The following is a 25,723-nucleotide window of genomic DNA, read 5'->3' as shown; positions in this document are numbered from 1 at the left end:
TTGAGCCACTCGTCCTTAGTTCTTTGAATTGGGGGCAGGGTGTGGTTCGTAGCTAATACTTGCGGAGATTTAGGGACAAAGTTGGAGTCATTCAGCTTTGCATTTGAGCTACATAGGTAATCTACCTCATTCTACTTTATGAATGGTTTGATGGAGCCAAGAGTCCTGCTTAGGGGCTTGTATTGGTTCTTGATACTTGATATAGTTTAGAGTAGACAAGGGTCTATTGTCCTATACTAGAGTATTGGGCAAGCATAGATCTTTGATTTTCTTTCTGAATGTTAGAGAAGGTCTATTGTCCTATACTAGAGTATTGGGCAAGCATAGATATTTGATTGTGTAAAGTATCCTTAATTGGGTACAAAAGGCATCCTTCATTGGGGGTGCAATGTGCATCGTATGCATGCTATTAATTATATGTATCTTAATCTTAGAACACACATTTATGCATTCGTCTTGTCGTGATGCTAAAGGTTTAGCAAGGATTAATATTTATGGTTATGTAAGTATCCAAATAAAATAATTCATGGTCTAAAAACTTTCAGTCATCCTTTGCATTTAGCATGATATGTCATGGATATCTTTATTTTCTAAAGTTAAAACAATAAACTACGTATATGATGATCATCCTTCATTGGGGGTGCAATGTGCATTGTATGCATGCTATCAATTATATGTATCTTAATCTTAGAACACACATTCATGCATTCGTCTTGTCGTGATGCTAAAGGTTTAGCAAGGATTAATATTTATGGGTATGTAAGTATCCAAATAAAATAATTCATGGTCTAAAAACTTTCAGTCATCCTTTGCATTTAGCATGAATCATCATGGATATCTTTATTTTCTAAAGTTAAAACAATAAACTACGTATATGATGATCATCCTTCATTGGGAGTGGAATGTGCATTGTATGCATGCTATCAATTATATGTATCTTAATCTTAGAACACACATTCATGCATTCGTCTTGTCGTGATGCTAAAGGTTTAGCAAGGATTAATATTTATGGTTATGTAAGTATCCAAATAAAATAATTCATGGTTTAAAAACTTTCAGTCATCCTTTGCATTTAGCATGAATCGTCATGGATATCTTTATTTTCTAAAGTTAAAACAATAAACTACGTATATGATGATCATCCTTCATTGGGGGTGCAATGTGCATTGTATACATGCTATCAATTATATGTATCTTAATCTTAGAACACACATTCATGCATTCGTCTTGTCGTGATGCTAAAGGTTTAGCAAGGATTAATATTTATGGTTATGTAAGTATCCAAATAAAATAATTCATGGTCTAAAAACTTTCAGTCATCCTTTGCATTTAGCATGAATCGTCATGGATATCTTTATTTTCTAAAGTTAAAACAATAAACTACGTATATGATGATCATCCTTCATTGGGGGTGCAATGTGCATTGTATGCATGCTATCAATTATATGTATCTTAATCTTAGAACACACATTCATGCATTCGTCTTGTCGTGATGCTAAAGGTTTAGCAAGGATTAATATTTATGGTTATGTAAGTATCCAAATAAAATAATTCATGGTCTAAAAACTTTCAGTCATCCTTTGCATTTAGCATGAATCGTCATGGATATCTTTATTTTCTAAAGTTAAAACAATAAACTACGTATATGATGATCATCCTTCATTGGGAGTGGAATGTGCATTGTATGCATGCTATCAATTATATGTATCTTAATCTTAGAACACACATTCATGCATTCGTCTTGTCGTGATGCTAAAGGTTTAGCAAGGATTAATATTTATGGTTATGTAAGTATCCAAATAAAATAATTCATGGTTTAAAAACTTTCAGTCATCCTTTGCATTTAGCATGAATCGTCATGGATATCTTTATTTTCTAAAGTTAAAACAATAAACTACGTATATGATGATCTTTTGAGTTTGTGAACACGTTAATGAAATCCTTTCTCATTGTAAAAACTGATTGTACAAATTATCCTACTTATTAGAACTGTGGATGAAATTCTCCATATACGAATGCTGACATTGGAAATAACAACAGCTATGGTAATGTTCGAAATCAGAGTATATGAAAGATCACGCCCGATGAAGCTGTGGAGACGTCAAATTGGTCTAGACAGTAGAACTGTGGGTGCAATCTCGAGAAGGTAGACAGAATGAGCATGTCAAATCTTGGTCCTATGGAGCTTAATGGTGTTGGCACATTTTCTCCTTTCACCTCCACTGGTATGTTCTCATAAGCATCAAAGTGGACGACGTGCATATCTACTGCATCTGCTTTGACCGCAATATCTGGCTCACTAGGATTTAGAACTGACATGCTGATTCTGCCCATTACCCAACTTCGGCCGTGACCTTCATACAAACTCTAATTGCGAGCATTACCATAGTTGTTATTTCCAATGTTAGCATTCATATATGGAGAGTTTCGTCCATAGTTATGATTGCAAGCCTCATTGTTTTTGTAGTCAGACCTTGCAAGATAGTTTCAAAGTAGTTTTGTGTTATGTGATGATCTTTTGTGTTTGTCAAGACAGTTTTGAAGTAGTTTGTTCTGCTGATGTATGTTTTGTAATACGTGAGTGACTTTGTTGTTTTTTCATTTGTGTATTCATTGTTATATGCTTGCTTGCATATGTTATTTGAGATGGAGGACAATGTTGGATCCAGTGATACCTCCAATAGAGTCCAAATTCCAAATAGTAGGAAAAAAGAGGCACCTGGGATAGAATGGCAATATGTAATTAACGTCGGTGATCGATTCATAGATTGGGAGTGTGTAAGGTCCCTTCCAAGCCATGTATGTATGTGTCTCTTTTAATATAGATTTCAGAAAGGAAAGAGAGTGTAATTAGAGAAGGGTGAGACAACAAGGCTAGAAACATTAGGAAAGTGTTAGAATAAAAATATTAGCTCTAAAAATCCTAAAAGAAATAAGAAGACAAGAATAGTTCTATTAAGAGATAAGTATCTCCAAAACTAGAAATTCGAATTCAGGTGATAAGAGGTCATATTTAGAGTACTTTTATATATTTAGAGTCCATGCATACTAAAAATGTGGAAAAACAACACGTTTCTAAAGATGGTGCATTTGTGGCTATATACAGACGTTTTTGCATATTCTGCGTGCAAGCTTGTAGACCAGATGCCTTCCCGTTCTTTTGACTGGTTATATGACCATATTCTACTTTATATCGTTTCCTTCTTGCTTCCTAATTGTTCCTCTCATTAGAAGAATTTACATCCATGGGCAGCTTTTGTATAGAGCTTATAAGTTGTAAGATATTATGTTCTCAATTCCCTTATAGAATGGTCTTTATATACTGTTTTGGATGGACTCCGAAACCATCGACATAAAAAAACCATGTGCTGTAAATCTGTGTGCCACTAACTTTGGAATAGGAACCCTAGTACCTACACTGAGCTGACCATTATTGTGCACATACAAGACAGCTTTAGAGTAAATTTGTTGAGTTATAACTTTAATATAAAAATCTACATTGACAGCTGTTACAAGACAAAAATTCATTGCTCAGTACACTTTTTTGGGGGCAAGGACTTTACAAAATTAACATACTTAAAGTAGCTTCAAAATTCACAAAATTCAAAATCCCCATTAATTGAGCGATATACCATCAACATCCCAATCGGGATCTACTAAGGTCTTTGGCTCTAGTCGTTTTTGAATCTTGCTATTGTTCACCTTGAATTGTGCTCTGCTAATATCCTCCCCTCCCACGATATTGAGGTGCTCTCTAATATTTAGGAGGCTCCAATGTCTACTTGCACCTACAACTTCCACTGCACCACTGGGCAACCGAGCGCATATGTCGAGAGGCAAAACAACTTGTTCATCTGCCTGCATTGGGATGACCCAACAACTATTCTTTTTCATCCACCGCTCATAATAGAAGCATATGTGTAGTGTGGCACGAGCTTTGAGATACCAAAATGGGACACTAGATTCTACTATATTGCACTTGAATGTATCATCCTTATGTATGCCTTCTACAGTCCCCCACTGGTCTCCAAGCAAGGCTACCATGTCATCACCTAATACCTCTTGCACACAAACATGGTAGGTGTTTGTGAGAAACAAAATTGATTGAACATCTTGGCAAGAAGATGTATTGGGCATACCCAACTAAGACTCACAGATCGAGAGAGGGCTTTGCAAACTTCAAAGACCCTTGTATATCACAAAGCATCTTTGATTTCATGACCATTACAGTCCAAGCATCTAGAATTGGCCATTCTATAGAAGATAGGGGTGGAGATGTGATTATATGTAGCTTAACAAACCCACCGTCCTGCTTTGGCACCAAATAGGAGTGCCAGTAAAAGAAGACTTTTCCTTAAGAAGTTCTGCTTGTTTTATAAGAAAACATTGCCTGACCAACACTACAAGAGGCGGGGCCATTATCCACACTTTTTTCGATGCTTTAGAACTAAGCTTAAAATCCCCTAAACATCGAAATACCCGTCAAAAGAGCGTCGAAATAGAAACGTCGAAATAAGCACCGAAATAAGCGTCAAAACAAGAGTCAAAAAAAGTAATTTTACCATGCATTTTTCGACAGTGTTTTCGACAACTATCTCGACTGATATTTCGACTACTATTTCGACGGTTGTTTTGATTGCAATTTCGACTAGTATTTGGACACTTATTTTGACTGTCATTTCGACGCTTTTTTCGGATGGATGCAAGAAACTTTTGACACTTTTTTCGACGGATGCAGGAAACTTTCGACGCCATTTTTGATGTATGCATGAAACTTTCGACGCCATTTTCGATGGATGCAGGAAACTTTCGACGCTTATTTTGACGTGTGCATGCATTATTTTTTTTTGGCATAATGGTGCATCCAACTGCAGTCTTGTGGATGCACCATTATGCCAAATTTATAGAGTACCAAAGGCAACGGTACTCTGATGTGAAGAACGAAGCGAATTTGTTGAAAAAGTTAGAGAGAGTGCCATAACGTTTTTGATATTACAAAGTAGGTACACAATTCACACAAGTGGAAACAATGGCCAAATTATATTGCAAGATGTGAAATTTACATATCAAGCTCTGACGAGATAAGCCAAAATTGGAATTTACACATCAAGCTCTGATGAGATAAGCCAAAATTTGCATACAATCTACACAAGCTCAAACAAATATGTGAGCTAGCCAAAATGTGTATGTACAAGGGGAAAGACATGGGCAAGGCCACTCTATGCGGAGCCCTCACTCAGGAGGATCAGGCATTGGTCTCCCTCAAAAAACCATGCAAGATGCTTTTTTGGTATACCAAAACAACGATCTAACATGACAAGGCAAAGCAAGTATAAAAATCATAAGGTTAAGGCTTGCCGTACATACCATATCTACAATGCGCCCCCAATTGAGGTTGGCGCGGCGTGCCTTCTCGCTCAAGCTTCTTCAAAAGAAAGTATGTGTTATGGCGGCGAGCAATGTCCTCCTCTTCTCCCATTGCCGGCCGACAAACCACTTGATTCTAAAAGTACCAAAACAACAAGATAAGCGTTGATACTTAAAAAGTAGACATAACATCAAATGAAACATATAAGATAAATGATGATACTTACAAAGTAGACATGGAATGCATCCCAACCACCGCTTCCAAAGGTGAGAGCTTCCTACGCTCTCCATTCAGCGGGCTTTGGCTGCCGCATCCTCTTGTTTCTTGTAGCGTTGGGGATTTCGAGCATGCTTTTGCCTCTCAGTCATTCCAATCCTCGGTGCTCATGTACCAAGGCTTCTCACCCCCTGCCTTCACTCTCCTAGTCACATCTCCCTGCCAATGTTTCATGACGTCTACCATGTGGTCCTTTATCCACCTTATGGGGACGACGTCACTACCGCCGGCCGGCTTGTACTCATCCTTGATTTGATTTATGACTCTATCTTTCTTGTCTTTATCTAACTTTGGCCATAAAGTCATAAAGTCATTTGCAAAGACAATGTGGCAAAGCTTCCGGATGCGGTTCTTCATCTCTTGCCCAACATTATCCAAAACCACATTGCCATTGATAATTGTGTAAAATGTTTCTCCACCGGTGGGTGTGGGCTGTGTGTTGAAACGTCGCGACGATGATCCCGCAAGCGTGGAGTGCTTCTAGCGCTAGATGGGGAAGGATGCTCACATGGGGGCGTAGACCCATATGTGCCCCCACTTGGACACAACAACCACCTCCACCTCCACTACAATGCTTGAAATGTTTCGGTAAGGCTTTCCAATGGCTTCTCCTCTACCATGTTTGAAGGAAAAATATCTGCAGACAAGAAATAATTTGACTTAGATTGAAACATCTCTGTCAGAAAATCTCACATGCCCCTGTCTACCTGCGATACTTACAATTGTATGAAAATCGAGTTTGTTGGCAAAGATGGATATCTCATGCTGTGTAAACATGTTGTACCGTGGCCACTAGTTTTTCATTGCTTGCCTTCTTAAAGGCTCGTAAATGACCTTTCCAATGGTGCTTCAGTACATTTCGCCGTCAAACTCGGTGAGGCCCGATTGCAGCATGCTGTAGATAAACCCAAGTGCTCTTACGAAATGCCTGTCCCACCCAAGCACCATCATCGTCCTTCTTGTTGTGCAAGGATATCTCCTCAATCTCGTCTTTTGGTCTTCTTGGTGCGGCCATATCTTCTTGAAAGCTAGAGTAGAAAGGTTAGGTTTAGAGTAAAAAGGAAAGAGATGTGCAGACTAGGGTTTTACGGGAGCCTTGAAGATGAAAGAGATGGAGCTCCGAGAAGGGAGGGAGATTAAGATGGAGGAGAAAGTTTAGGGTTTTGGGCTTTGATGGTTTCATTAGGGTTGGGCAAATGAAATAGAGATGGAAGAGAAAGGGAGGAAGAGTTTAATTTGGACGTTCAAGAGGGAAAGCGGACTTGAAAATGAAATTTTGATTACAATGAAATTTGAGATGTGTTTTTGGGGGGAAATGTGAGTGTTGGGGGAATCTCAAAAATTTCAAAATTTTAAGGATTTTTTGAGCCACGAAAATGGTGGGACCATACCTACCCTAAACCCCCTATATTTTTAAAGGGACAAGTGTAATTATTAGTACTAAATGCAAGCCTAGTCCCCCTCCCTATAGCCTAGTCTCCCTCCCTATAGCCTAGTCCCCCTCCCTATAGCCTAGTCTCCCTCCCTATATTCAAAGGAGACCAAATGTGCACAATTCTCTATTCCTATTGGTCCGTTGCTAATTACTTTCATTAGTAAAAGGCCCATAGTAAAAGGCCCAAAATATGTCCAAATGCCCCCTAATGGAGAGTGTTTTGTGGAATCTTGTTTGTGATGATCATTTTGGTTATGGGAAGAAGGCGACGCAGGATTTGATTGAGGAGCTTGGCATAGAGTGAAAGGGGTGACATAGAATCTTGTAGGAGGTTGGTGCCCTAGGATCTCCGAATTTGCAATTCTGTTGGAACTTGGACCAGAGTCCAAGGCTTTTCTCAACAATTTTCCATGGTGTTTGATGGTGGAAGCCTACAAGCTGTAGTTGCAGTTCTTGTTGCTGTTATTGGTCTTTGTGGAGTTAAAGATACAAAATTGAAAGGGTTTTTGCTAGGATAATTGTGTGGATAATCCCTCTGGTTTCTGGTGTTGGTACCCCATGTCTTAGGGTTGTTGAGACAGGCTGAATTATCATCTATTTACAACAAGAGGATCCTTATGTGTTTGGATGGATGAGTTGATTATGCTCTACTTTATGTTGTTTGATCTAAGTTTGTTGAGGAAATTTATGTGTTAATGAAGATCTGAGGATTGCTAAGTCCACTCTATATCAGAAAGCTTTAACATGGAGTCATCAGGGTCTAACAGAGTCAGATAGAGTTATCCGTGTGTCTAGATTAGTCAGCTGATGCTATAGATGAGTTGGTCTTGTCTTGTTTAACACTTTTGGAGTCTGGTTTGACAATGAGAGAACTGTCGGAAGTAAGTTTGATAGGTTGTGGGTTAGATTGGGGTTTAAGTTTTAGGTGAGGGCTGTCTCAAGAGGTCAAAAGGTGTCAGTTGTTGCTGTCAACCTTAGGTATGTGGAGCTGAGTCCTTGTGGGATTTGAGGTATTTGAGGGATTGGAGGTGTTAGCAGATACTGGGGTGAAGTGTTTTGAGTTAGATCTAATTCAAGTGAATTAGCTGCGTCAACTAGGTCAGACTTGAGTTAGCAACTTGAGTTAGCAGGGAGTGAGTATGAGTGTGCTGATCGGTTCAATGAAGCCTTGAGGAAAGTATTTTCAAGTTAGCTGGGTTTGGAGGACATCTTGAGTTGTTAAGAGGACATTCTTTTGAGATTGGGGTCAGCACCTGGAATTTGAATTTCAGTCAACATTTGATCAGTTTGTATCAACTCGAAGTGTTTTTGGTCAGCTGCTCGTGGTTTGTAAGTGAAGATTACAGCTGACCTAGGAGAACAATTGGAGTAGTCAACTAGGTTATTTTGAAGAGTTTGGAGAGTGCTCAGGTATCCATCTGTGTCAGTTGAAGATTAGGGGACATCAGCTGAGTGGAGTGGTGCTTTAATTTGGTGTTTATGCTGGTGTTGTGGTGTTGGTTGCTAGTTTCCTTCCTCACGGTGGTTTGGTGGGACGAGCTATAGAGGCAAGTTTCCCCGACACATCATCGGCCTGGTGTAGGCTTGGTCTTCCACCAAATGATGGCTTGCTGACTCAAATGGAGTCCCTAATTAATACTGGCACCAGTTAATGCAGATACCTTTCGTCAAGAAACCGGTGCAGCACAGAGAGAAGGCTCTCGTTGATACCCAAAGAATTGAAGCTTTGATGATGTTTTATGAGCAGCTTCCTCCTCCCAGCTTGTCCATCTCACCGATGTTGGGTTCGTCTCTTTATAGTTGATGCTTGGCCTCCATCTCCACACGCTTTAGATCTCCCCTTACACGGCTCTAGATGCCATGATAGAATTTGTGTGAGTGCACAACGGAAGCTTTGTGTGGTAAAGGGTGTGTGTGTGTGTGTGTGTGAGGCTATGGATATATATCAAGCACATGCAAGAGAAGGAGAGAAGACAGAACCGATCCTTACACAGCTCTAGATGCCATGATAGAATTTGTGTGAGTGCATAACGGAAGCTTTGTGGTAAAGGGCGCGTGTGTGTGTGTGTGAGGCTATGGCTATATAGCAAGCACATGCAAGAGAAGGAGAGAAGATAGAACCGACTTGTGTGGCCAAGAGAGAGAGAGAGAGAGAGAGAGAGAGAGAGAGAGAGAGAGAGAGAGAGTGAGAGTTTGCATGCCCCCTATCTTCTTTGTGTACACCTCAAGAATATTAGATAAGGAAAAAAGGTGCTCAAGAGACATAAGTTAACCACAAGAATATTATATAAGGAAAAAAGGTGCTCAAGTGACATAAGTTAACCAATACACCATAAGAATATTAGATAAGGAAAAAAGGTGCTCAAGAGACATAAGTTAACCAATAAAGATCTTTGTCAATTATTGATTTTCAGCTTGATACAAAAGGCAAGCTACCATGTGCATTTTATAGATGCTCATGGTTATCCACAATCCCTGTTGAGGTGAGGTGGTGTAACCATACAAACTACTCCTAGTCTTATCCAACCTAGACCACGTGCCATAAGAGCATGTTCACACCATGGGGACACGCTTATATTTTAACAACTCTAAGGCATGAAGGTAGTGGAGAAGACCATCCACATGTCTACACACTGGAAAGGAGGGTCCCAAACCTAGGGGCATTCTAGAAGGAATCCTCCATTTATTCCCATCTTGCCATGGATTTTATTAACATGTACTATCTTGTTTAGGTTTAGACTGTATGGGTTTAGAATTTATGGGTTCTAATGTACTATTATCTTTGTAGGGAGCAAGGAATGGGGGTCATGAGTAAAGAAGTTCTTCAAAGCAAGGTAGGTGGGGATTGAGCAAGGTGATCAGATGCCCATTGGAAAGGTTGTGGGTGGTGGGACAATTGAAACCCATGTTGAAGGTGCTAGGGAATCCACTTCTTAGGGTGATTCTACACCCAATGTCCTATTAGTGGGGCACACCACATGCTCGTGCCAATAGCACATGCGAGGTCCAAGTAATAAAATTGGGTTTATTTATTCCAAAAATGCCTTGCAAACGGAGTTAAACTGCACATGTGGAAGTAATATATGGATTTTTGGAATTGTGTAAAGAGTGGAAGATAATCTTTGATTATGGTCTCAACATGTCTTTGGGATGTAGTGCAATACTGGGCGATGGATCCTAGATCCCATGGGCAAGAATGCCTCAACAATTAGGGCCAAAAACACCTAAAAAAGGGCCCTTTACTAATCTCATGATTAAGAAAAGAGCCAAAGAGAGTGTGCCACGTGCACAAGAATATGGTATTCTTGTCTCCTCTACTTTGGAGGTAGTAGAGTCTATTTTGAGCTTTTTTCCTCTAATTTAGCCAAAATCTCTATATTCAGACCGATTGTGGTGGTCCCTAGGATCCGTTATATTGACAAAATCTATCAAAAGATTTGAAAAAAGATGGCATAAAGTTAATGCCAAAATTTTTGAAGTTTGGACAAACTACCTCCAATATTCCTTTTGGTGCCCATACCATTTTCATTCTTCTTCTCAACGTCTACAAGCTCTCATCTTCTAGCTCTCTCTCATCGCTTTTTCGACCTCACTAAGCTTCATTGCATCTTTTAGCTCTCTCTCATCTCTTTTTCGATCTCATTGAGTTCCATTGTTTCATTCTCTTGCTTCTATTCTATATGGAATCCAAAAGACGTCCTTCTCATTCAATAAAATCTTGTGTTGTACACAACAAAAGGGATGATGGAACTTGGGAACCCAAGAGTTTCACTGCTCTGTAAACGACTGGGTTACTATGTTGCCCTTATGCAAGGGATCTCACAAGGTGAAAAAAACGAAAAGAGAGGATACAAAATACCATTGGAAGGGACGCATTGCTACTTTCAAGGTTACATCTAAAGGCTAGTTTTCTTAGGTCGTCCAACATGTTTACATGTGGCAAAGGATATATACGTACCTCCAACTCAACATATTTATATGCAAGCACATTGTAAGTTGTAGTTCAATTTTGCAAATATATATTTTCCTTTTAATACAAGTTTTAACTTCCGATTTCTTTAGATATCTTTCCCTCAACAAGTTTTGAGTGGCAGCTTGTGGAGAGCTTCAGTGGTACTTTCCAAGCCATTCACAAAGAATTTGCAGAGCTCATGTATGGTGACCAGAATGCGGCTTTTTTTAATAAAGATAATCTTTTTGTATACTATGCACAGTACATTGTTCCTCCAAAAACAGGTGTGTATGGGCAAATTGAGGATTTAGCAGTGCCAAGCCTTTCTTCTCTTAATTGGGACATTCCAGACCATGCAGAGCTTCAAACATAATATATCCTAGGATATTCAAAAGGCCATGACTCCGGGAAGAATCTCGAGGAGGATACGGTTATCATGGTTCATGCCTCTACATGTCTTTGTAGCTTGCTTCAAAGACGCAGAGTTACAGAGGACAAAGGCATCATGGCTAAGTAGAAACTTCCTAGCAAATTATTTGGACAACATTATAGGATTGTTTTGGAAATCTAGAGAGTATGACCATAAGGGTGACTACATAAGGTGCAATGCATGCCCTCAATCCTTGGCTTTGTCTTACAGTATCTCTTGAGACAATCTCTTACTATGGGTTATGATTATAGGAGATACAAACTTAAGTTGGGTATCTGGGAACCTTTGGATTCTGATATAGATTACATGTCATTTAGGTCTGAGTTGCAAGTTATTCAACATGTTGAAAGAAAGGAGGTTAATGTTACCTCTCAGTGGACGTTAAAAGACGTTAGGGAAACCTTGGAGTTTCTTGAAAACACCACCCCTAGTTATAAATTCAAGGTCAATGGTACTACAATTGGAAGAAGAGCTAAATGCTCTATATATTGTATGAGTTGTTTACCTCTAACTATTGTAATTTTTGAGCCATGAATGAATAGACAATTGACATTTTTCTTGACCATTGCCATTTGTGAACAAACATTTAGTAGATAACTACATCTTTCATAAACAAATTGTGATTTATATACAATAAATGGTACAAATACATCTTGCGAGTTACAAAATGTCATTGCATATGTGTGAAGTTACAAAATACTCTAATGCTCTTGATCTTCACTTTGCTTATTTGGGCTCCCAGACTTTGCCTGCTCTTGATCTTCACTTTGCTTATTTGGGCTCCCAGACTTTGCTTGCTCTTGGGCTTCACTTGGTTTTTTTGGGCTCCCAGACTTTGCTTCCTCTTGTCCTTGAGCAGGAAAAGCACCAAAGTTGAGGGGCTTCTGAGCAGAGGGCGTCTTTGCATGAGATTTCTTTTGTGAGGTCCTCTTTGGCTGACATGTCTTCTTTACAGAGGACTTCTTTCCTTTGAGGCTTTTTGCATCTTCTCAAATTTTAAAGGAGAATGCACTGGCAAACCCTTGCCTTTGCCTTTATGTCTTTTCAGCTTCTTCTCCTTCCCTTTTCTCTGAGCTTGATCTCCTGGAGGAGGGGAGTCGGGATCTACATGTGTAATTTCTTTATCCAACATTATCTCAATACATCTCTCAATTATCCACCAAATATAAGATTCAGGGTATTTATTGCATTGCAAAAAAAGAGTGGAGTTCCAAGACAAATAATGTACAAATATATTAAGAGTAATGCAAAGGATTCTCTAGTTTTCTCACATTGACTTGTTGTTATAACAACTTAAAATCTATTATCCTATAGGCATTTGCAATCACCCTCCATCTATAACTAGTAACGTCAGACTGAATTGGAACCTGAAATAATAGTGTAATTAGAAGAAATCCATCTTCAAACAAAGAAACATCAAAACTAAATTCTCAATACCTCTTGCTGAAGATACTTAAATGGCTTCTCTGGATCTACAAGATCTTCATAATTTTTCTCTAAATATGCTAAAATAATTTTGCAAGCACTGCAATAACGAGCATATCAAATAGGTGCAATGTTTGTAAAACGAAATTGTGATAGTTGATGAAAAGAGATAATATGGTAGTTGATGAAAAGAGATACTTACATTTTGCATTGACCATGGACACCAGTTCATGAAAGTAACCTCTCTATCAAAAACATCAATGAATATAAGACTCCAATGGTGACTGCAAATAAAACAATAGTAAGAAAATATCTACTCACATGAGTTATGAATTTAAACTATAAAAAAACACTACCTTAAAACTTATAAAAAATAATACCTTTCATTATATGGGATGAATATATAATAGTTTCTCAGGCTGTCATATGCCCTCACACAAGGAAAAGCGACCATAGGCATGTTTTTAGACGCGTTTTGACAACGTGCTTTAAAATGTTATGGGCACGTTTATAATCGCATCTACAGACACACATCTATGTGTGCGTCTATTTTGGCATCTATATACGCATCTATATACGTGTCTATAATAATATAGACGTGCATATAGACACGGTATATAGACTCTAAAATAGACACCTTTATAGCCTCTATTATAAATGCATATATAGACATAGATATAGACGTGCTAATAGATGCATAAATTGACGCCTTATAGACGCGCTCTGGAATTAAATTTTTTTCCAGAGAGCTGCCTATGCAGATGTATAGCTGCATTTTCTACACATGCAGCTGCATTTTCTCCACAGCTCTCTGGTTTAAGGTTTTGCTTACTTGTACATAGACGAATCAAGATCAGCAAAGATATCAACATAAAAACTTAAATTAAAGATAGATATGCACAAAAAGATTTGTGAACACACTTGATTAAAGAAGATAAGAAATTACATTTTATATCCAAAACTTTCTCCATACATGATTGTAGCCACATAAGCTTGAATAAAAACATAGATACATAAAGAAGATGAAAAATTTCATCTTATATCCAAGAAATTGTCCATACATGATGGTAGCCACATGAGGCTTGAAAAAGAAACATAGTTGCATAAACCAAAACTATACATGAAGAAAAACTACAAGGAAAACTACTCCGAGGAGTTATCACTCTCTGAGTCATCTTGTCCTCCTTCTTGTCCACCTTGTTCCTACACAAAGTGAAAATATATATAAATAAAAATAGAAAGTATTATAAAGGTCGAAACATGTTTTGTAAATAAAAATAAAAAGGCAAATCCACAGGCATCAGTAAGTACCTCAAAGGGTTTAGTAAAATCTGGTAATTTAAGGGGACAGGGTTGGTTACTAAGGCTCTCTTCAATTTATCAAAGGCACTCTGACACATTGCAGTCCACTGAAAAAGTGTACTCTTCTTGAGAAGGTTAGTTAAAGGGGATGCTATTTGAGCATATCTAGATATAAAGATCCTATACCATCCAGTTAACCCTAGGAATCCTCTGACTTCCTTTATTGTCTTGGGTTCTGGCCATTCTACTACTGCTTGCGGGGTCAGGAGAAATCCCATCCCTTGATACTATGAATCCCAAGTATTCCACCTAGTCAATAGAGAAAGAACACTTGCTCTTTTTTGCAAAGAGTTGGTGTTTCCTTAGGATTTCTAGGATCTTGCGCACATGATCTCCATGGTCTGCAGCATTCTTTGAGTATACCAAGATATCATCAAAGAAGACGAGAACAAAATCATCCAAGTATTCTTTGAGAATATCTTGCATAAGACGATTGAATGTTGCGAGGGCATTAGTCAATCCAAATGGCATGACTGTGAACTCATAATGCCCATAGCGAGTATTGAATGCTATCTTTGGGATGTCCTGCTCCTTGATTCTGAATTGGTAGTACCCGAATTTGAGATCTATTTTTGTGAACATTTGGGTCCCACTTAACCGATCCAAAAGTTCATCAATCCTAGGAATAGGATACTTATTCTTAATTGTTAATTGCTTCAGTCCTCTGTAGTCAATACAGAGTCTTAGCGTTCCATCTTTCTTCTTTTGAAAGAGAATGGGCGCACCCCAAGGTGAGACACTGGTTCTGACAAACCTCTGTTCTAACAGTTGTCTTAACTGCTCCTTAAGTTCTATGGCTTCAAGGACTAGCATTTTGTATGCACGCTGGGCTACTATGGCTGAGCTTCGGGGGTTAATTCGATCTCATGATCTACTTCACGAGACAGAGGCATCTCAGTCAGCTCTTCAGGAAACACATTTGCATACTCACTTAACCACTCTGGTTCTTTAGCCTTGCATTTTATGTCACGGGATTCATTTTAACGACATACACAGCTTGCCTCTTTTTGAGCCCTTTTAATAATTTAGAAGCCTTGACTAATTGTAGCACTGGGGATCCAGAAATTCCAATTCCTTGAACTTTATTCCCGTGAAGGTCAAGGAAAGAGATGGTTCCTTTGTGACAATGAATGTCAGCGTGATTCTTTTGGAGCCAATCCGTTCCAAGGATTCCATCATAGATTCCCAAGGGTAGGACTCTGAACTGGCACTCTGTTATGTTCCCATCTAGGCTAAATTGAATAAGGTCTCTCTCAAGGTGTGTGGAAAGAATCTTCCCACTAGCTAATTCCACTTGCTGCATAGGTTTCCCTGATTTTTGATTTAGGACTAATTTACACAGACATCCTGGGGAAATAAAAGAATGAGTACTGCCTGAATCAATCAAAAGCTTGAATTGCTTACCCTGGTACTCTGCTGGAGTTTGGAGGACTGAGAATTGATGGTTATTTCCCTGATGCTCAATTGCTACATAGATCTGTCCTTTCTCTTCCTCCACTTCCTCAGCTATGGTGACTGCTCTAGCTGCTGCAGTCTGAGGTGGAACTCTCTCTTTGGTTACTCCAATTCTGGGAGGGAGTTCAGAGAGTGCTTTGGATGGAGGCTGCAGGCTCTGGCACTCTTTTAGGGTTGGACTGATACTACGAAGGAGTCTGTCTTTGGATTCTAGGACCCTGGCTTCCTTGGCCCATAGAAGAAGATGGGCAATCCTTGAGCTGGTGTAAAAATCCCTGACATCTGAAGCATCTGTTCTCGCTTCGAAGCTTTTCCCTTTGCATTCTAGAGAGAGCCAGAGTTCCTGAGAATGTACTTTGAGGGAAGAACTTCCCGGTGTCTGAAATCTCTTGAAGGATTAGGGAGCTGCTAGCTTTGGCGAGACTTTCATGATGAAGGCTTTGGCAAAGTCTTTCGCCATTCTGACAGCTTCAGCCATGGACACTGGCTTGGCATTCTTGACCAATGAACACCATATTGGGGAATATGGGAATTTTCCATAAGTTTGGGACATGTGGTCAAATCTTTGGATTAATCATAACTTGAACACCGTTACTCCAAATTGAGTGCTCTATAGCTCACTAGATTCCATTTTCCAAGCGCTTTCCAACAATAGGTCACATGATATGGTTTTGAAAAACTTATAGGCATGTTATCCAGGTCCCACCTTTTTAGTATTCAAAAAATGGGAGTTGGAAAATTCCCAAACTCACGAATATAGTGTTAATGTGTCCAAGGGTTCGTTCATTCCCCAAATGAGCCTGGCCCTTCATCTAGAGGTGGTGAATATTTGAGTAATATTTGAGTAAAAGAGCGAAGGCCTGGTAATATTCTTTGATGGTTTTGCTCCCCTGCTTCAACTCTAAGAATTCATTCATTATTTTGGTTTTCAAAAACCCAGGGGAACAAAATCTCATCCTCAGATAGGCTTTAAGATCATTCCAGGACTGAGTATTTCTGTCCAAATGGTTGGTGTCACAATGGTTTCTCCATGCCACCCTGGCTGTTTCCACTATTTTTAGCCTAGCAAGAGCCATTTTGCTTCTCTCATTGTAGCCTATGATGTCAAAATATTCTTCCATAGCTTCCACCCATTTCTCCACAACCTCGCCCAGGTTCTCCCCTTCTTCTTTGAAGGGTCTTGGCTAAGTTCTATGAAGAGCCTTGCAAACGTTAGGGTCAAGCTCTTCATCTTCAGAGAGAGGGTCTGGCTGACGGCCACGGTTTTCTCGTCTCATGATTCTGCCAAAAATGATATTTTATTAAATTTTTATTTTGATATCGTCCACACGAGATCCTAAGACTTAAGAGGTTCAAAAAACAATTTCTTAAACAAGATAAATGATCTTATTGGAGATCTATGACATATGTCTGGTAACATATTTTTCTTTATCAATTCGTCCATAAACAATCACTATACAACAGGGAATTTTTATCCAGAAAATATTTTTTTTTAATTATAAAAAAGTTGCAATATGTACATAGAGGAGCTCGGCTCCAGAAATCAAAATCTCCTCGGGAGACGCATAAGACGGCGATACTGGGCCATAGCCATGCCCTGATATACAAACGTTCCCTTACTGCCAAGGGAGCTACTATCTTCTCCTTATAGGAATAAAGTGACTAAGGAGTTGGTAGATTTGGCAGGAAAGTCTGAAATTTCGAGGCCTGGAGTGATATAAAATGACACCATGTATCACTTTCAGCTTCATTAGAATCATGGCCAATGAGAGGTTCTGCCTCAGCAGTGCACACTGGTCGTCGCAAGAGGCGTTGACATACTACCCCCTGCAAACTGGTCGCAAGAGGCATGGACATATTGCCCCCTGCAAACCACTTGTGCTGCCGTCTCTCCATTGGGTTAAGAAAAGATAGATCTTAAAAATGGCATGCAAGTCTTGCTTGGCTCGTTCGAGTTGTAGCGGAAGAGATGAGATACTCGAAGAGGTGAACGCAGTCATGTCTTGTGACTGGGTGAGGTCGGGAACACCAGATAAGTATGGAACTTCCATCTATAAAAATAATTTCTTTGATTAAAAATTCTTCATTAATGAGGCTTACGGAATGAAAATACAATATGAAAATGCTTTTTCTGTCAATTTTTGATAAGAATTCGTTTATCCTTATTAGCTTTCAAAACAAAGCTCTGATACCAGCTGTGAGATCTCTCCTCCTCCGCGGTTCCGGCAGTGGAAGCGGCGTCAGCCTCCCGCACGGGATTTCCATTGTCATGGGGACTTCTATTTTAACATAAAAATGAATTACTAGAAATTTCTCTTTTTCCTAAATAACTATTTATGCATAAACATAAAAATCAAATTTTCCATGGTTATGATGAGAATTATTCAATTAGTCTAGGATGATTAATCCTAGAATATGGTAGGAAGTCCTCTTTTCATATTATAAATGAAAATGATTAATGTGTTAATTTTTTACAAATTTAACCATAGCTCCACTGCTATTACTAATAATTCTCAATAATTTTGAAAGCATAAAGTTTAGTAATACCATATGATAGAATAGCTATTAATTGGATCAATATCTAATTTTGGACTTGATTCCTAATTTTTTCATAAATTAAATAGCATAAAAGCATTAAAAAGCCACTTCTTTGGCCTCTAATTTGACAAGCATAGAAATTACTTTTAGATTAGAGAATTGCTTCATAATAAGCATCATTTGAATATAGAATAGGTCATAGGAATGACCATTCTTTGGGGGAGAGAGAGAAATGCTTTAAAAATATTTTAATTTAACCATAAATGGAAACTTTATGTGTTTTATCACAAAAATTCATTAAAGATCTTTAAGTGTATTAAAAAGCCATTCAATTGAATGCTTCTCAAGATTGAGAGGGGTTGAGAAGTGAGAAACATTTGGAGATTAAAAAAAAAAGACCATAAACCACACTTTACCTCTTAGATTGCTTGATTCTTTAGTCAATGGAGAGGCCCCCAACCAATCAATTGGTTTGGTATGTTGATGAAGACTCCAAGGAATATTGAAGAGAGAGAGAAGCTCCAATGGATTTTTTAGAGTAATACCGGCATAGTTTAGTTCATAGATGAGAATACAAAGGAATGAGGGTCTATTTATAGGTGAGGGAGGCCACTAACTGAGTCCACTTGAGTTCTATTTATAGGTGAGGGAGGCCACTAACTGAGTCCAACTGAGTTCTAGAATTTTTCAGCTTTAGTTTGGCTGAATTTGGGGACAAGATTTGGACCAGTTTGGCTCCCTTTTTTATTTGAAGACAAATTTAGGAATTGCGTAGACTTTAATAAGGGTTTTTTGCCTTAAGAAGGGGTTCGTACGTCATACTCTTTTGCTCATACGGTAAGCAAGCAAACTCAGAATTCAGATCTGACTGAAGCGTTTCGATCGTAGCAGCGAGCTCTACAAGGCGACGCCTAAGATGGCCTCTTCTCGGAGACGTCAAAATATTGCCTCAAGAGGAGCGCGCAATAACGAGATTAGGAAAAATGTTCCCAATGCGGCTCCAGCTGTCCCTTTTCAAACTCCTCAAGGAAATGGTGGCTAGGTTAGCTTGGTTAATTTTTAAAAGAAGAGATTTTTCTTAAATTAGTGTTAATGAATGGTCTCTTTTCCTTTTAAAATGATGACATAAAAATTATATGAAGTTACGAATTATGTGATGCTGTATTCGATAAATTGCGTTGAAATTGTTATCTTCACGAATTGTGAATGCTATATTTAATAAATTGCATTGAAGTTGTTATCTTTAGAATTCAAGATTTTTTTTGGCTTCAACGCTAACTCCGTTCCGTGCTTGTGTAGCCGAGCGGCGTCATTAGCAAAGACCGAGAATGGCCCAAGGTATCCCTCATACCATTGGGAGAATAAGGATCGCCGATTGAGGCGAGATATTATGAGGCTGCCTAGTTCTGAGGGCCCAGGCTAGTGCGGTAAATAAGCCCACCCTAGTGTGCAGAAATCCCTCTGAGGGACGGGAGGATCAATCGGAGCCTGAGAGGGCGACAGGCCGGCTTGAGTCCTCGCCAACGATGAGGTGTATGGTCCCGTAGGGTTTTTCCCATCATGTAGAGGCTGGAAGGCCGAATTCGAGATCATCGGCAGTATAAGAATAAGAGAGCCGGTTTGGCTTGTATGGAATTGATTCATGTATAAACTTTTTATATAAATATATCTTGTCTTTGGCATGATTGTATTGCGTAAAAAGGCTGTTTTAACAAACGTTGTGAAAAAGGGTCTTAATTAAGGAATATGTTTATTTATGTCAAACAGTGTGGCAGGATTAATTAGAAAACAAATTGATGCGTGAGTAGGGTGGAAAGTGGGAGGATGGAATGCCCCGACGGCACCATCCTACGAATGGGTGGACCCGATTAGTCGGGTAGCTTTCCAACAGATTAAGTGAAAGCCCTACGCTAGATAATTAGGTTCTTGGGCAACGCTATTCTAGAAGACTAGGCCAGCGGCTGTGCCTTGCATAAGATGAGGAAAAAAGCGTTGTCTCTAGAAATCAAGTCTAGTAGTTGCCCAATTTATGATCAATTGCCCTATGGGTGATTTGATGTTTAGAAAATCACGCTCCCCCTGCGGGATAAAGCTAGGTCATACCTATGAATCGTATCCTTGAATCTCTACAGGGTCAAGGTGTCGATGAATAGGAAATTTTTCCCAAGATAAGACTTAGTGGACTATCTTAAGTGTTTCCCCCATTTTAGAAGGGAAGAACCTTACAATTGGTATCAGAGCCGATCTTAGCTCCTAGGAATTATCATTTAAGGATTGTTTTGCAATGAATGTTTTACCTAACATAATGCTAATTAGTAAAAACATCCTACTAAAACAAATAAGTTAAATTGATGTTTGAATGATTGTAGGAAGAGGAAGATGCCTACTCCAAGTTTCTAGTTTTCCAATGCATCTTCGAGACTGCTAGTCACTCCTCGAATTTCGAGTTCCGCGACAGTGGACCACACAGTGGGCGGCTCTCCTTTGGTTCTTGTGCGGCCATCATACGGGGACCCTGGTAAGTGTGTACAGTCTAAATTTTGGAGCGGGGTTCCCAAATTTGGAGCGTCGACCTCGATTTACGTGTGGAACCGCCCCAGGGGGCTTTTTTTTGTCCGGGATGTTCTCTTGGTCGTTGGGGTGCAGACCCTTCATCAATCGAACGCCCGATCGTGCATTTATTAAGGTTTACAGGTCATTGCTTTTCAATTAAAAATAACCAAAATTTGCGTATAAAATTCAAAGCAAATGAATGCCAACACTGCTCTTCATTTTGCTTTTGCATGCAACGCGACATGACAACGACTATGTATACTTTTGCATGATAACACTTTAATCCTTGCCATAAATGTCGTGTATTACTCCCAACCTGCATGTCCACTAAATGATCTTCACCAGCCACCACAAAACCACCCAATTTACGGCAACATCTTCTTGAATGGGAAAGGGGCACCATAGGTTGGTTCCATGATATGGTCGCAACCGAAAACCATTTATTGTATGTGGTAAAAGTCCACCTTGAAAATTTGTCAATTGGAAAGCATTACCGGTCTTCCTCCAGATTCTCCAAATCTGTTAACCGTGTAATTTTTCTCCACACTAGATAGGTGGCAACTGGCATAAAACACTAGCCAAAACCATCCATCAGCATTCTTTTGCATTAACACACTGCCTATTGTGGTATCCGATGCATCCACAAATATATGAAAGGCTTGTTCCCAATCGGGAGTAATAAGGACAATGGCATTAGATAGCAATAGCCGCAACCTTCGAAATGCCACATCACACTCCTGGGTCCACCGAAAACTGAGTCTTAGTGGTGTGTGTGCAACCTGATTTAGTGGAACAACAATATGAGCCAATAACCGGAGATGTCTTCCATGCCATCTGACCTGCCCCAAAAATCTGCTTATTGCTACTGGACTGTGAGGTGCAGTGGCTTGCATAATGGTTTTGCCACCTTGCTGGGATGATATGCCCAGGCAGCACACCACTTTTTACTGCTGCAAACATAATTTTTAGCGGATTGAGGCTCAACCTAGCCTCCCGACATTTCAGCAAAAACATAGTCGCAAATGCAATAAGTGTGTACATAGCTCACTGAAAACACTGAAGTCATCCAGGAATACCCTCATAAAATCCAACAGATAATCTCCAAAAATTTATTGCATGTCCTGGAATGTGGATGGTGCGTTCCTGGGACCAAACCACATGACTGTACAGATAAATACTCCCCAATTTGAAATAAATGCCATTTTAACCTGATCTTTAGGGGCCATTCGCACCTGGTTATATCCACTAAATATATCTAGGAAAGAATAAATCTCATGGCCTGTAGCATCATCCAAAATACTATCAATATATGGCAAGGGAAAAGGATTGTGGATGGTGGCCACATTAAGCTTTCGGTAATCCACACAGATCGACAATTTCGTGTTCTTCTTGGGCACTATCACAATGGGCGATATCCATTCTTCTTTATCCACCACTGGCGCAATGAATCCAACCCATAGTAGTCTATCCAACTCTTCTTTAACTTGCTTGGCCACATGCAAATTCATTCTATATCTCTACTACCTGATCGGTACTGCATCGGGATCTTATGCTGATAAAGCTTTGGGTCTAAACTATTCATATCAGAGTAATCCCATATAAACACATCCTTGAATTATCGAAGCAGGCTGATCAAGTCCTCCCGAAACTCCTCCGAGAGAGAGGCGCTAATCTTCATCGGTTTTTCCTCTCCAATGCCATCCTTTGAGATGATATGCCCAAGCAGCACGCCACTTTTTACTTCTACAAACACATTTTTAGCGAATTGAGGCTCAACCTAGCCTCCCGACATACACAGTCGCTTTTAGTAAGTGTGCACATAGCTCACTAAAAACACTGAAGTCATCCACGAATACCCTCATAAAATCCAACAGATAATCTCCAAAAATTTCCTGCATGTCCTACTACTGGAACGTGGATGGTGCGTTTCTGAGACCAAACCACATGACTATACAGATAAATACTCCCTAATTTGTAATAAAGGCCATTTTAGCCTAATCTTTAGGGGCCATTCACACCTGGTTATATCCATTGAATACATCTAGGAAAGAATAAATCTCATGGCCTGTAGCATCATCCAAAATACTATCAATATATGGCAAGGGAAAAGGATTGGGGATGGTGGCCACATTAAGCTTGTGGTAATCCTCCACACAGATCCACAATTTCTTCTTCTTCTTGGGCACTATCACAATGGGCGATATTCATTCTTCTTTATCCACTGGCGCAATGAATCCAACCCGTAGCAGTCTATCCAACTCTTCTTTAACTTGCTTGGCCACATGCAAATTCATTCTATATCTCTACTGCCTGGCCGGTACTGCATCGGGATCTTATGCTGATAAAACTTTGGGTCTAAACTGTTCATATCAGAGTAATCCCATGTAAACACATCCTTGAATTATCGAAGCAGGCTGATCAAGTCCTCCCGAAACTCCTCCGAGAGAGAGGCGCTAATCTTCATCGGTGGTTCTCCCAAATTTACTATTTGCAGTTCCTCTTCCTTAGCCCTAGTCACCTTTTGCATTTGCTTTTCAAAACTCCTTTCGTACAAAAGAATCTCTTTAATGTCAGCCTCGGCCAACTCCTCAACCATTTCCTGACTGTCACTGACTTCTCAACCATTTTTTGACTTCTTCTGCACGGCTGGTTACCTCCAAATGTTGATATAGTTGCTGAATTTCTTCTACATCAATGACACAGAGTGATACCAAATCCTCATTGGCTGCCAAAAACTCTTCCTTCTCGTCATCCTCCAGGCCTTCCACCATATTAACAGTCTCCGCAAATAATCGGTCTGATAGCAGTCGTCTACCACGAACATTGTACCTCCAGAGTCACCTTAACTTTCTTGTTGTCTCTGTGGATCGTCAACACATTAGTCTTTCAGTTATGCTTAACCCTCACCTACTTGAGCCAAGGTCGTCCTAGCAACTGATTGAAATCAGCCTGAGCTCCTTCCATATCAAGTACCACCACCAAGGACAGCCAAAACTGAATTCCAGCCATCTCTACAACCATATCTTTAAGAATTCCCAAGGGGTGCACCTATCTTTGATCTGTCATTCAAACCAGGAGAACGGTGCCGAGTCCCATTGCATTAAGTCATATTTTCGGCAAGTTGCGGTGGTAATGATACTAACCCCAAACCCACCATCCAACAGTACTTGATCGATCAAGTGCCCCCTATACTTTATTGTGGGAACACAAGTATCTGGCAGCGGTAAAGCATCCAACGTTCCTTGCATATGTTGGACTGAATGGGCTGTTGGATCCGCTGGAACTTGTCCCCTTGGTCTGGTAATCTGATCCCTGAATGTGAGCACTGGCTACAACAATTTTTCCATCAGTATGGTGATGGAAAACTGCCATAAAGATGGGACTTCCAGATTTAAACTTGGTGTCTTGGCATCCTCCTTCCCCAACTCACCTTCAGTGACCAGCATTATCTGGTGTATCCACTCTCTTTGTGGCACTCTCTTTACTAGTACTGCTTTCTCCGATTTCTGTGATAGGGACCATACTCCTCCCTACTTCTGGAAATAGTGGAGGCTACTCGCAACCCAAGTTGTCAGTTCATACCTTACCGCCTCTTGTTGTGGCCAGTCAATTGGGTTCTTTGTTGATGAGAAAATGTGGTGCCTATGCTAGATCAAAAAAATGTGGAGGAGAGAGACCCAAAAATTACAAGAAATGAACTTGTTTATTAAGTTGCTTATGCATACAACTTGGCCTTTGCACCATACCAAATGCCTTCTAGCTTTGCCTTTTAAATAGGTGAGCTAGTGGACCATAAGTCCATTCACACACACACCCTTCTCCTACTCTTTTACATGACCTTAGTCTTTTAATACCCCACCTCAATACCAACTATGAAAGAATTGAGATAGGTGGTATTGGACATAGGTTGCCTTTATAACATTAGGCGTACAAGGTTAGGAATATAGGTGTTGTTACATTGAGATTTAAAACACTTGTTACATTTCATCTTGTTGGGATATTTGATCCAACAATTATTTGCAAAATGACCTACCTTTTTGCAATGGGCACACCTTACTTTGCTCACTTGATGTGACAAAGCTTGTTCGATATTCAATGAAGTGGTTGCACTTGAAGATTCAGCTCCTCCCTTTGGCCTCTTTTCTTCATTAAGACAAGATTGAATGACTCCTTCAAGGGTGGGATTAGGTATGTTCTTCAGGGTGGTGTGACTAAGGTGGGGTACACCTTCTTGACTGCTTTTAACAAAACACCCACTGCATCATCTCCATCCATTCTCACATTCACTGATGCAAGTTGAGCTATAAGGCCCTTCAAATGAGAGATAAAGGCTCTAATGCCCTCTCCCTCTTTGAGCTCCAAGCTGAAAAATTCAATTTTAAGTGAGATCTTGGAATTCTTACCACGAGCTCCATAGAGCTTGTCAAGCTCATCCTATTTCTCCTTTGCAATCGGAAGCTGGTCCACATGATGAATAAGAGCCTCATCAAGATGGAGCATGATGATGGCTTGTGCCCTCTCATCATCTTCAATATCTTCAGCCTTAGTTCGATCAATAACCTTAGTGCCGGAAATGAATGGCCAAAAACCTTTGGACATCATCTTATACTTGACAAGACTTGCCAAGTGTGGAAGCCCTCTCCTGAGAACTTCTTAATTTGGGTGTTTTCCTTTGACATTGGGTATTGAAAGGAGATTACAAGAATGTTAATGGGCTGATTTATGAAGAAGAAAACCAGAAAATTTGTGATGTTTTGGCTTAAGTAGAAAGAGAATGGCTTATAAGAGTACAAAAACCCTTAATCAAGCCAAGGATGTTGCATAAAAAGTGATTAAGTTGATGAAGCTTATGGTTTACTAGTTAGGGTGTGTGACCGGCCACAAATTCTGATGGAGATGAGCTTCATTAGTGTCAAAGAAACACTTTCT

This window comes from Cibotium barometz, chromosome 16 (assembly GCF_041138505.1).
Source record: "Cibotium barometz isolate CiBa-2024 chromosome 16, ASM4113850v1, whole genome shotgun sequence".
Lineage (NCBI taxonomy): Eukaryota > Viridiplantae > Streptophyta > Polypodiopsida > Cyatheales > Cibotiaceae > Cibotium > Cibotium barometz.
Note: the sequence above shows the minus strand (reverse complement) of the source record.